Source organism: Notamacropus eugenii, chromosome 5, assembly GCF_028372415.1.
Source record: "Notamacropus eugenii isolate mMacEug1 chromosome 5, mMacEug1.pri_v2, whole genome shotgun sequence".
Taxonomy (NCBI): Eukaryota; Metazoa; Chordata; class Mammalia; order Diprotodontia; family Macropodidae; genus Notamacropus; species Notamacropus eugenii.
Window position 1 is genome coordinate 82,007,245 of NC_092876.1, and position 14,529 is coordinate 82,021,773.

Sequence of the window (14,529 nt, forward strand, 5' to 3'; positions counted from 1 at the left end):
ACAGGTTTGCTTGCTCACTCAGACTGCCCAGACTCCAGCTCAGCCTACCACCCCACCATCTCCCTTTGGAGAATTCTTGATTTTAAGATCTGAGGCTGGGGCCATATTAAGTTCAAATGTCCCAGGCTTCTATCCTGAGAAGCAACATGGTGTAAGGAGAAGAGTACGGTGCTGGGAGTCAGAAAACTTGTCTAATATTAACTTTGTCACTAATGTACCATGCGATCTTGGGCAAGTCTCTTCCCTTCCACTTTCCTTTGAACAGTGAGAAGGTTAGACAAATCAGGTAATTCATGAACTTGGGTGGGAAAAAGATTCTATTCTTTTTTTCTTCATCAGTAACTTTCAACTAAAATTTAGCATTTCTTTTCCTAATTATGAAGGTAGGTTACTGTTGTTGTTCAGTCATGTCTGACTCTTTGTGATCCTTTGAAGAGTTTTCTTGGTGAGGATACCAGAGTAGTTTGCCATTTCCTTCTCCAGCTCATTTTACAGATGAGGAAACTGAGGCAAACTGAGTAACTGATTTCCCCAGGGCCATACTGTTAATGTCTGAGACAAGATTTGAACTCAGGTCTTCCTGACTCCAGGCCTGGTGCTCTATCCATTGTGCCACCTAGCTGTCCCCTGCTCTCAGGGAACTCTTAGTATAATATGGGAGAAAACACAGAAAAGGTTAAGAACCCCTCTACTACAAGATTCATAAGGCTCTGTTTTGAACTGAAGTGAACTATCTCCATGTTTGCCATCCTCTGTTCTCCCCAAACTGAATGCCTGGGTCTCAGTAACCAGCCTTGTGGTGGTCTCTGTGTAGTGCTGGGGCATCCAGGAGGAGGGAACACTGGCAAATGGGACACTCAGCTAAACCTGAGAGCCTCAGAGAAGGGAGGAAAGCCCCCAGAATTCCACTGTGGTGTCTAACTCATCTTTCATTTCATTAAGAAATAGTTCGTAAATATTAAAGCCCCAGAACCTCCCAGTCGACACCAGCCTCTCCTTGTGCTTATTAAAGCAATGAGTTAATTTCAACAAGGGCACGTTTATTCTCCAGAAACTGCTTCTATTTTGGCTGTGATTAAAGGAATGAATCAGAGTGAGGACAGATATTTCTCTCCAAAGAGGACTAGGGAGTCTAGTCAAGCAAGGCAAAGGAAGGGTGGAGCAGTGGAGAACTGAAACCCAAAGACCTCATCATTTTGGAGTCTGGATGTGGCACAGATGTGCCCTTTGCTTGGACTCGCCTGGTCTGAGGGCAATGGCCTGGTGTTCTAGAGATGGAAGAATACAGTAGTGGTAGTGCTCCTCATGCGTTCAGCAATGGTGGCATTGCTTAGGTATCCAATCACAAGGTCAAAGACCTAGAGATAGAAGGGGTCCAAGATAGTTGAAAAGGCTGAAGCCCAGCGAAGTTGTCACTTGTATAAGGTCACTCAAGTCAAGTCAACAAGCATTTATTAAGTGCTTACTGTGTGCCCGGAACTGTGATAGGCCCTCGGAGTACACAGAAAGACAAAAAGTTCCTGCCTTGGAGGAGCTCACAGTCTAAGGGGGAGGGGAACAAGAGGGAGAAACAATCTACAAACAACTGTATATAAACAGATTGTAGACAGGATAAATTGGAGATCATCTCAGAAGGAAAGCACTAGCATTAAGCGAGGCCAGGAAGGGCTTTTAGAGAATGGACGACTGTAGCTGGGACTTGAGGAAATTGTCAGAGCCTGAATTTGAAACCAGGTTCAAATCCAGCGCTCTCTCCAACATACCATGCGGTCTCAATCATGGCCTTCCTTGGGTTTTCAGACCTGATGGTGCTACTCAGACATCCCACCCACCCTTTGTTATTAACATTACTTTGTTGGTAAAAGACTGTAGAGAAAACAAGTAATCAGTTGTCTTTGAGTAAGCAATGACTGGACACCCAGGTGATGCAGTTCATAGAGCACTGATCCTGGAGTCAGGAAGACCTGAGTTCAAATCTAACCTCAGACATTTCCTAGCTATGTGACCCTGGGCAAGTCACTTAACTCCGTTTGCCTCAGTTTCTTCATTTGTAAAATGAACTGGAGAAGGAAATGGCAAACCACTCCAGCATCTCTGCCAAGAAAACTCCAAATGGGTTTGAAGAGTCAGACACAAGTGAAACGACAAAAGCCCTGATTACTTCATCTGAGAATCAGTATGAGAAACCATAGAGTTGCTGAGTGTTTCTGGTACCTCCAAACTATCAAGCCTATTGTCTTTAGTTTGTTAGGATCATAAATCCCACTGTAATTCAACAAAGATTCAAGTCAGTTGACTCTTCCACCAATGTCCTCTTGCAAGGTCACCTTGGGTTCATGAAGGTGACAGTGGTGCCTAAGATCTGGTAGCTTGTATCAAGGTAGAAAGGCTTTGCAAGTGGACCTATATGTCAGATGTCCAAGGACCAGCCTAGCTCAGTTCAGATAGGGTCATTCCCCAGGCAGAATGTATATGTGCAGAGTGATGAGAGTCTTAGCAGCTGAGAGATCATCTCCTAGGTTATAGATCTCCAAGGCTGTGATGGAGGAAGTACCTGGTCACTGGAATCACAGTCTTGAATACACAGCACATTATAATGGCCCCTTCTGGAAATAGATGGAAGGACTGATCCCTTAGGAAGCTGACCATCTAATATCCACTTCATCTCAGCTGTTAGTTATTAAGTGTGCTCTAATACAAATGTGCTCTAGGCATTGTAGACTGTAAGGTGCCTATAGCGGTTATACTGTAGCATAAATGCATACACACATGTGTGTGTCTATATACATATACACATACACACACACACTCTCTCAGTGAGGTGGTGCAGTTCATAGAGCACTGATCCTGGAGTCAGGAAGACCTGAGTTCAAATCTGACCTCAGACACTTCCTGGCTGTGTGACCCTGGGCAAGTCACTTAACTTTGTTTGCCTCAGTTTCTTCATTTGTAAAATGAGCTGGAGAAGGAAATGGCAAACCACTCTAGTTTCTCCACCAAGAAAACCTCAGCTGGGATCATGAAGAGTCAGACACAACTGAAAATGACTGAACAACAACAAACACTGTATATTACACATTACATGTAATACATGAGTGATAAATATTCACATATTTTTGTATATATCTTCATGTATTCACATCTGTGTCATGTGATGCAGTCTATATGAAGTTGCCCTCCTGGCCAAATTGCTTTAACTGTTTGTGTAGTTCATGTGTGGGTAACTTTGTCCAAGTCCTATATAATGGAAACCTTCCACAGCCCTGATGAGAAGAAGTCATACCTCCTTTCGGACTCACTCTCCTCTACCATCTGATCTAATACATTCCTTTTTAAAACTATTTCAGATTTTGAGGTTTGTTTTCTGAGGTATTTTCCAACCCCTAGTTTCTGAGTTCTCCTTGTAAAGCAGGCATCCTTGATCATTTTTGTGTCATGGGAGACTAATGAAACCTATGGATCCTTTGTCAGAATCATGTTTTTAAATGCATTAGATAAATACATAAGATCATTGAAAAAGCAAATGAAATAAAAATACAATTCTCAAAATATTAAATAAGTAAGTTCATAGACTCAGGTTAGGAACTTCTAATTTAGGGCTATAAAAATGTGAATACCCTTTAACCCAACAATACCACTTTTGGGGCTGTATCTCAAAGAGATCATACAAATGGGAGAAGGACCCACATGTACAAAAATATTTATGGCAGCTCTTTCTGTGGTGGCCAAGAACTGGAAATTGGGGGGATGCCCATCAACTGGGGAATGGCTGAACAAGTGGTGGTATATGTAATGGAATACTATTGTGCTATAAGAAATGATGAGCAAGCAGACTTCAGAAAAACCTGGAAAGACTTAAATGAACTGATGCTGAGTGAGGGGAGCAAAACCAAGAGAATATTGTACACAATTACAGCCACATTGTGCGATGACAAATTTTGATAGATTTAGCTCATACAATGCAAAGTTTTAAGATAACTCTGAAAGGCTCATGATGGAAAATGCTATCCACATCCAGAGAAAGAACTTTGGAGTCTGAATGCAGTTCAAAGAATACATTTTGCTTTCCTTTTTTTGTTTTCTTGTGTTTCTTTTTCTTCATGGTTCATTCTATTGGTTATAATTCTTCTTTACAGCATGACCAATCTAAGCATGTTTAGTGTGAATGTATATGTAGAGCTTGTATTAGAATGCACGCTGTCTTGGGGAGGCAGAAGAAGAGGGAAGGGGAGAAAATTGAAAACTCAAAAGTTTGTGGAACTGAATGTTGAAAACTAAAAATAAATAAATTAAAAAAAGAACTTCTAATTTAAAGAATTGGGCAGATCCTTTATGAAGAAATGATGAAGATGAACAAAATCACATATAATTAAATTTATAATAATAATTAGGATAACAAGCATAATTAATAACTATAGCTAGCATTTAAATGGTTCTTTGAGGTTTGAAAAGCACTTTATATGTTATCTAATTTGATCCTCTCAACAACCTTGTGAGGTTGGTGTTGTTATTATCTCTGTTTTACAGCTGAGGAAACTGAGGCAGATAGAAGTGAAATGACTTGTCCAGGATCACACAGCTTTTAAGTGTCTGAGGCTGGATTTGAACTCATGTGTTCCTGAATTCAGATCCAGTGATCTATCCATTGTGCCACCAACCTTCTAATATGAGTTCTAATCTGCACTTATGCATAAAGTACCAAATAGTCAAGATAATGGAGCCATCAAAGTATAGATGACGTAAAGTAGGCTGTGCTCAGAACTGGACACACAAAGATGAAAGATACAGTTCCTGTTCTCAAGGAGTTTATCTCTAAGAAGTGGTGGTATATGGCATGAACACCCATAAGTACAACATTAGGTAGAGCATCATGAGGGTAAAGGAGCGATTCAGGGAAAGAGTTCTCAGGGGGTGAATCCACTTGGAGCTGAGGGAGGGCTGGGGAGAACCAGGAGGGCTTCCTGGAGGAGGTGGCACTATAGCTAGACTGGAAAAGAAGAAAGAGAAAGATCACAGTAGGTGGAGAAAAGGAGAGAAAGGCATTCTGGCCATGGGAAATTTTATAGGGAGTACAGGATGGAATTGTCTAATTTGGCTGGATTGTAGACTATGTGAAGGGAAATGATGTAAAATCAGTCTTGAAAGTGTGAATGCTTTATTATATTGTTCAGAAAACTTATTAATTACTATACTCTTTAAATCTGTTTGAACCCAGAAGGTTGCTCTGACCACAGTAACTCTCCAGGAATGTCAGAGATGGCTACAAGGAATTGTGGTTTCCCCCAGGTTCTAGCTCTACATCTAGGTCTTGTTTTGGCTCCTCCCAAGCTTGTACATTGGCTTTGCCCAAATTTTATTGAATTCGTTACAATGGGAGCGAGTGGGATGAGTTGAGTGATTGCTTGCTGAGAATGTTGCAGAGGGGGTTCTTTTAGGAGTAGAGCTGAGACCAGATGGCAGCTGAGCTTCCTTTTAATGATGAAATTCTGAGATAAGAAAATCATTTTCATGAGACTGGGAAGAGTCAGCATTAGGAAAGGCTTTATGGAGGAGGGGGCACCTGAATGGGAGCTTCAAGGACTTGGGATCATAGGCTTTAGAACTGGGAGGAACATAGCTTGTACTTAGACTAACTCCCTCAACTATTGCATGTGAGGAGACTGTGAGTGTTCAAGTGATTGACTCACAGGCTCTGGGCAGCAACGGGTGAGATTTGAACGTAGGCCTTTCCTCTTCTGATCCAGGGCTGTTTGTATCACTGCATGGTGGAATGGATAGAGTTTGGGACTTGGAGTCTGGAAGAAGTAGACTTGAATCATGCTTCTAATTTTTTTAAAAAATTGAGTCATCGTAGGTAAGTTCCTCTCTGGTCCTCAGTTTCTTCATCTGTAAAATGAGATAAAAATATTGTTTGTATGTACTTTGATGGGGCATTGTGAAGATCAGGTGAGACAATAAATATATGACAGGTGCTAGCAAACTTTAAAGCACGGGGCTAGATAGATGTAAGATTATTATTGTTATCATATATTAGGCTGCCTCTCACTGTGGAGATTATCAGGCCGGTCTATTCTGAGCACTGGGACTGCCTGGGCCAAGACATGTTATCATCTGTAGAATCTTAGCATCATCACGTCCAAAGATCTGAGGGAGCCCCCGGGGAGATCACACTGTCCAGCCCTCCTACATGTAGGGAGCTTGGCCCTAATCACAAGGGGTGGGAGAAGGAGAGAAGAAAACTCCTTTTATAAAACAGTGAACTCCTGCTCTCTGCCTCTAGCATCGCCTTCCCTCCCCAGCATACACAGCTGAGAGAACAAAATAAGATCTTTGGAGAGCAGGTGGGCAGGCCTTCCCAAGCCAAACCTGCCATTTTTGCTCTTGGCAAGGCCAGTGTGAGTGAGTCCAGGGGGAGGATCCCTGCTTTCTGCCACCTTCCTCAGCCCCGGCTGCTCTATAGAAGCTGGCCAGTCTCCATCCCTTCCCAGTGGCTTTGAAAGCTCTTGGCATTTTCCAATTTCCCAGGACCACCCACCTGGCAAAGGGAAATAACATTCCATCATTTCTACACCCCTGGGTAATGAGGCCCCACGAAGGCGATGAATGGGCCATGTGTGCCTCCTTGATACTGAGGAATGTCGGGATTCAGTTCAACAGATCATTCCGTAATGGGAATGCAAAGATATTCCTGCAATGGGGGGTGGGGGTGGGATGGGGAGAAATCCCCTCCACCCCACCCCACTCTCCACCCCTCCACTGTCACACACTGTTCCAAAGGGTGGTTTGCTAATTGCTGCCTTGTGATTTGGTCCAGAAAATAATTAGCAGGGCTCTTCCTTTGATTTTCTGCAGCTGCAGATAAAGTAGCTGAAATGGTGTGTACAGGGGAAGGGGGAGTGTTCAGCCTTTTCCTGGTTTTACAGGGGTAGAATTTCCTGAAGGTAGCGTGATGCAATGGGATGAGCCCTGGAGGGGGAATCAGGAGACTGAGTCTCTAGTCTGGGCTCTGTGTATGTAACCTTGGATGAGTCTTTTCCCTGCTCTAGTCTCAGTTTCTTCATTTGTAAAATGACGGAGCTGTTTGACTTGATGATCTCAACGGTCTCTCCCGACACTAACGTTTTGTGTTCTAAGGCTCCTGGACTCTATTGGACTCAGTTTCCTTAGAATTAAACAACATAATAATTAACAAGTTTTCTGAACAATATAATGAAGCATCCATAATTCCAAGACTGATTTTGCATTATTTCATTTCACACAGTCTCCAATCCAGCCAAGTTGAAGAACTATCAGAGATACAAGGTGAGGAAGGGCTGGAGGAAGTGGGGGTTGGGAGAGAAGAGGGGACAGTCCTGGTTGGTTCTTTGGGGGGTTGAGGTTCTTAGAATGAGGGAAGCCAGGGTTGGATCAGGAGAACACAAGAGAATCAGGGAAATGCCTCTCATTTTTCCAGACTCAGGCACAGCACCCTAGCATCTGCTTCCAGTCAGTTTACTTAATTCTACAAGGACACCCTCCTACATGAATGGAGAGTGAGCAGGAGAGGAGCTGAAGTGCTAGGGTGGAAGCTTGCTGGCTCTTTCTAGAATCCTACCATGGCAGAGTCAGGAGGGACCTCAAAAGGCATCTAGACCAAAGGAGCAGATATCCCTTCTATTAAATCTTGGAAAATGTTTGTTCTTGTTTGATAATTTGTCTGCCTGACTCTTCATGACCCCATTTGAGGTTTTCTTGGCAGAGATACTGGAGTGATTTGCCATTTCCTTCTTCAGCTCTTCTTACGGATGAGGAAACTGAAGCAAACAGGGTGAGATGACTTGCCCAGGATGACACAACTAGCAAGTGTCTGAGGCCAGATCTGAACTCAGATCATTTTAACTTCAGGCCTAGTGCTGTATCCATTGTGCCAAAAGATATTAACCAATTTAAGAGTAAAGCAGAGAAGACCCTAACTGTCCTGGAGACTGCTTCTACTTGGTCTCCAAGGATAGACTTAGGACCAACGAGGCTGAAATTGAAAGAGAAAGACTTTGGAGGAGCATAAGAAAGAATTTCCTGCCAATCAGAGCTGTCCAGATGTAGAATGATTTGCCTCACAAAATAGTGAGCTCCCTGTTAGTGGAAGCATCCAAATCAGTTGGAAAATGTTTTAACTTGGTGATGACTAAGCTATATTTTGAAGAAAGAGAGAAATTCTATGAAATGGAGGTGAAATATGAATTAATGCATTTCAGGTTTGGAGATGGAGAGGGCTGGGAAAGGAGTTGTGGTAGTCTGTGCAGGAGATAAATTGCTGTGAGGAATAAAGAGGAAGTCAGTTTGTCTTGACTAAAGAATGTAAGGGGAGGAGTAGTGTACAGTGAGGTTGGAAAGACAGGTGAGGGTTGGAGCCAGGGGACAAAGTTATGGGTCAAGAGAGTCCACCCTCTTCTGGTCAGTCTCAAACCACAAGACCAAAGAGGCCACATGCCCCAAGAGGGAGGGAAGGAGGGAGGAAGCGAGAATCAGAGAAAGAGAAGAAAATAGAGGAAAGGAAAAAGAGAGAGAGACAGGGACAGAGAGAGAGAGAGAGAGACAGAGAGAACAAGAAGAGAGAGGGGAGAGAGACAGAGAGCAAGAGAAACACAGAAAGATACAGAGATATAGAGACAGACAGACAGAGATGGACAGAGACAGAGAAAGAGAGAGAGACAGAGATAGAGAAACAGAGAGATAGAGCGAGAGAGAGAGAGAGCGAGAGAGAGAGAGAAAGAGAGTGAGAGAGGGAGAGGGAGAGAGAGAGAGAGAGAGAGAGAGAGAGAGAGAGAGAGAGAGAGAGAGAGAGAGAGAGAGAGAGAGAGAGACAGAGAGAGAGAGAGAGAAAAGGGCAACATCTGGGTGCAATGACTTCTGTTGAATATTTTGACTGAGTGTGCCTTGGTGTGAGTATTACTCACAGTATTTTGCACGTCCAAATGCAGATGTTTCTCAAGAGGAAGGGTGGCACAGTTCAAAGCATCAGAGAACCTGGGTTCAGATCCAGTCTCTGCAACTTACTATCTGTATAACTTTGGACAAATAGCCTTACCTCTCTGGACCTCAGTTTCCTCACGTGTAAAATGAGATTGGACTTGGTGACCTTGAAGTTCCTTCTAGCTTTAAATCTAGGTTCTTATGATGTCATTCACAGTGTTCTGTGCACCCTAACATAGCTGGTACTCTCATTGATCACGTGCCTTGACAAATGCTACTCATAGTTACCCCTGTACCCTAACTTAATAGTGACAATACTCAGTGCACCCCAACATGGGCAAGAATTACGATGCTCAGTGTACACTAACATAGACATGACTCATGACACCCTGAGTATTTTGATGTTTCTCATATTATTCAGTGATTAGTACGGATATGGGTATATATATATAATATATATTCTATATATTATTAGTATGGATATTACTCTATGTACCTGAATATAGATACGACTCCTATTATAACTCATCATTCCCTTTGAAGTATCCTAGTAATTAGGTATGATTTGTTCTCATGACACCATGTAGCATAGCTCTGATTTTATTCAAAGTACACAAATGCACATAGGATTCACATTCCTCCCTATTACCCTTAACCTTGCCCCCTGGCTCCAGCAAAAGAGAGTGTATATATATATATTGAAATTGTACACATGAGTGTGCTGGGTACACATTGGTGGAGGGGGGTTGAGGTTGGTGGGTTTGAGGACCAGGAAGGGAGAAAGCTTAACCAAGCAATCAATTGATCAAGAAACATTTGTCAAGCACCTACTGTGTGCCAAATGCTGCGTTAGGTGCTGGGGATACAACTACAAAAATGAGACATTCCCTGGCCTTGTGAATCTTCCATACTATCAGTTAGATTTATTATGGACTTGGTGAAGCAAGCTGTAAATGATGGATGGAATCTGTGTTCTGTCCTCCACCACGCATGGGGAAAGGGTTGACTAAGATGCACCAGGCTTGACGAGGTTCTGGGCTGGCTTTTGGATTCTGAATTGGGCTCCAGGCTCTTGGGGAGATTTGGGGTTGATTGGGCTGTACTAGGCTATAGACACTGAGTTGGACTTTGGGTTCTGGGCTGGGCAGAGGTCCTCACTGCAGTGCAATTGACTACAGTACTGAGCTGCCAAATGTCTGCACAAGAATTAGCAAGTACCGCAGTGAGGGAGAAGGCAAATTTATGAATTGTCTTGTTCTCTTGTCCTGTCTTCCCTCTCATTTTTTCTTAAAGGGCTTTCTGAGGACAGGATCCTTTAATTTCTATCGGCCCTTATATTTCATCATCAGCAAACATTTATTACAAATAATTTATCACACAGGCACAGAACTTTACGGTTTACAAAGCTCTTTCGATCTGTTATAATATTTGATCCTAATGACCTCCTCGTGAAGCAGGCAGGTTAGCAATTATTATCTGCAGTGCAAAAAGTGCTGGATTTGGAGGCTCAGGATCTGAGTTTAAATTCCCTCTCAGTCTCTTACAACTTATGGGAACCAGGTCAAGTCACTCCATTTCCCTGAGCCTCAGTTTCCCCATCAATAAAATAAGAAGGTTGGACTAGTTGACCTTTAAGGTCCTTGACTGCTTTAAATGTACATATCTTCTGGTTCCCATCTTGCAGAGAAAGAAACAATTCCAGAGAAGGGAAGTAACTTAATCAAGGTTGGTAAGCATAGGTTAACAGATATATCAACCTCTCTAGTTCTTTGGTTCCTGCCTTCCAAGACCTGGGAAGTCTTTGGCTAATTTTTGTTTTCTCAGGAGAGTTTTGAGCGAGTTAGCGCCCTAGTCCTGGGCAAGCTTTCTGCCTTCCTGGGAAGCTGGATGGCTGAAAGTGAAATGAGATGCGTGAAGCCGACCCCAGTGGATGGTGAAGGATGGTGGTGACAGGCCCCTAGCCATAGGTCATGTTGATATTTTCACAGCAGCTTTCCATTCTTATTACATTTTGATGGATGGAGAGAACAGGGATTTTTATCGTAATCTTACCCCTGCCTTAAACTGCTAATTCATGCCCTGCTTCCTTCTTCCATTTTGTTTCTACAAATTCAGTCAAGTGTTGATGAAATGAAGATTTAATATCTATCTAGCAGGAAGAGGAGATGCATTGATGTGGAAGCATTAGCTGCAGCAAGGTTTTTTTTTTCCTTCTCTATTCATATGAAGTCGGTCTAATGATTAAAATTAAAATGCCTTGGGTTTTGTGTGTGTGTGTTTGTGTGTGTGTGTGTGTGTGACTTCAGTATCTCTTCTCTAATAATAATAGGGGCAGAGTAGGGTCCTTAGCCTTCTTGACCTCTCTCCAGTATCTGACACTGCTGACTGCCCCTGCCTCCTCCCAGGGATCATCTGAGGCAAGCAGAAGTTAAGTGACTTGCCCAGGGTCACACAGCTACCAAGTGTATGACACTGGATTTGAACTCAGGTCTTCCTGACTCCAGGTCCAGTGTTCTATCCACTGTGCCACCAAATATGCCCTGTATAATTCTAGGAAATCTACTAATCCTCTTTGAACCTCAGTTTCCTCATCTATAAAATGGGGCAATACATCTAGTATCTATGCTACAGGGTGGTTGCAGATTCAAATGTGATAATGTTGGTAAAACACTATGCAAACTTTAAAGTGCTATATTTCTATATGTGTTAGTTATTATTGTCAGGAGTACAGGGGAGGCAGTTTTGGAATGGAAAGTGCCCTGAATTTCCAGTTAGAGTTCCTGGATTTCAGTCCCAGCTCTGCCACTTGGTAGCCATGTGAGAAGTTACTACTCTTCACTAGGCTGTAGTTTTCTCCTCTGTAAGATGGGAATTTTAACTCCTGTACTCTTTCCTGAACAGGGTTATGGTAAGGAATGTTCTTTGAAAGCCATAAAACGTGATGTAAAGCTTTTTTGTTGGGTTAGATAAAATTAAAGTTTTAGAAAAAAGTGTGAACCCAACCCAAACTCCCGAAAGCACCTCGTTGTTTGATTTAGTAAAAGTAAAAGATGAGAAGATTCCACAAGCCTTTTACTTGGCTTTACATGATATTTTAATAGCTAGCAATGTGGACATTCATTAGATACATTCATACAGTGCTATTCACTTCTTGAATCCACTTCTAGTCTTGTGATCCTGGCAGAGAAGGGATGATTATTCTCATTTCAAAGATGAGAAAACTGAGACCTAGGAGGGAGGTGCTGTTTGAAATGGAGGGACAATATGCCCCTTGGGCCTTTTTGGTGCTTTTTGGTCCACAGAGATGAGAAAGCTGGGCAGCCCAGAGAGGGACTTCACCAAGGTCACAGTGGCAAGATGAAGACTGAAACAATGGCCTCCCACTTAACTTGGCAGCATTTACTCGATCCTTTGAACCCCACACACCCTCCTCACAGTCAGATCTTACCCCCTAGTTTCAATTTAATTCAATGCGCATTTATTTAATAAGTCTATGGGTCAGGCATTTTGGCAGAGGCCACTGTGGTGAAGGAGAGTTTAGATGAAGAGTGATGTGCCCTCCCTGCCACAAAGACAGCCATTAACAAACTTTGTTGCTCCTCACAAGGGGAGGAGGAGAACATCTCCTTGGGCTGCCTCTCTCTGGGGCTGGGGAGCCTGTGGCCTCAAGGCCACATGTGGCCCTCTAGGTCCTCAAGTGCGGCCCTTTGACTGAATCCAAACATCATAGAACAAATCACCTTGATCAAAGGATTTGTTCTGTAAAATTTAGATTTGGTCAAAAGGCTACACCCAAAGACCCCGAAGACCAAATGTGGCCTCTAAGCTGTAGGCTCCCTACTCCCTCAGTAGTCTTGTCCTTGGTGAGTAACAAACAAGGGTATCCAAAGTCCAGAACCCCTAGGACTCAGTCTTATATATTATTTGATTCTGAGTCAGTATATTAACAATGGAAGGCCCCCTTGTTATCTGTAAGACCAGTAAGTGTGAACATTTTCTAAATTAGCTCATAGGGGGAGAGGAATGAGAATTGGGGAAGTAGTGAAATTAACCCTAAATGTGCCATTCCTGCAAGAGGCTGAAAAAATTTGAAGTCTAGTCTCTGGGTTTATTGGCATAACTGCATCCTAGGAGGCTGGGATCATGCTAGTCGAAGTGGATTTCACTGGGGGACTGACTGGCAATAAAAAGACAATAATGGAAAGATCCTTTTCCTCAAGGACCTGACGCTTTACTGGGGGAAAACCAACTTCTATGCAAAGTAGAAAATAATAAAAAAGAATGACAACAATAACTAGCACTTACATAATGCCTTAAGATTTATGAAACTTTCTCTCTTTCTATCTTCCTCACTCTGTTTCTCTCTGTTTCTCTCTCTCTCTTTCGGTCTCTCTCATTTTATCCTCACAGCAATCCTGGGAAGTAGGTATTATCATTATTTCCATTTCCCAAGATGGAAAAACTGGAGGCCCATAGAGGTTAAGTGACTTGCCCAGGGTCACATAGCTCACAAGTGTCTGAGGCCACATTTGAACTCAGGCCTTCCTGACTCCAGGGCCAATTGTCTGTCCACTAGGCCACCTGACTATAACACAAATATATGTAAAATAAGCAGAGAATATTTTTAGTGTTGGCTGGAGCCCTAATACCTCAGGGAATCAAGAAAGTTCTGTGTAGGGAGTGGCCCCTTTAATGATAATCATAGCTGGAGTTCATGTAGTGACTTAAGGTTTGCAAAGTACTTTGTACATATTCTCACACTTGAACCTCACAACAACCCCGTGAGATCCACTTTACTGATGAAGAAACTGAGGGAGGCAGAGGTTAAGTGACTTGCCCAGGGCCACACAACTAATAAGCATCTGAGACTGAATTTGAACTGAAGTCTTCCTGACTCCAGATCTAGTGCTCCCTCTATATGACTTCACTTAGGGAGAGTTAAGAAGAAAGGGAATTCATTCAAGGCTTGGGAAAAGACTATGTAAAACTATGAAGTGGCTAGCTGATGTAACGGATGGAGAGCTGGGCCTGGAGTCAGGAAGACCTAAGTTCAAATCTGGCCTCAGACATTATTGGGCTGTGTGACCCTGGGTGAGTCACCTCACCTTTGCCTGCCTCAGTTTCGTCGTACATAAAATGGGGTAATAATAGCACCTCCTCCCAGGATTTTTGTGAAAATCTAATGGAATGATATTTATAAAGCATGTAGCACAATGTTTGGCATACACATAGTAGGTGCTATTATTTTTATTACTGTTGGTGTGGTAATTGTTACTAGCTTTGTGATCTTGGGCAAGTCACTTAATCACCTCCTACCTCAGTTTCCTAAACTATAAAATAGGGATAATCATAGCAACTGCTTCTCAGGGTTGTTGGGAAGATCAAATGACATATTTGTAAAGTGCCTGGTACACAGTAGGCACTATATAAATGCAAGCTTTCTTCTTCTTAAAGGTACAGAGATGGGAAATGGAATAATTGAGGAGAGTAAGAAAGCCAGTTTTGCTGGAATGCATTCTGTGGGAAGGGGTGTAACGTATGATTAGCCTGGAAAGTTATATTGGCACCAGATTGTGA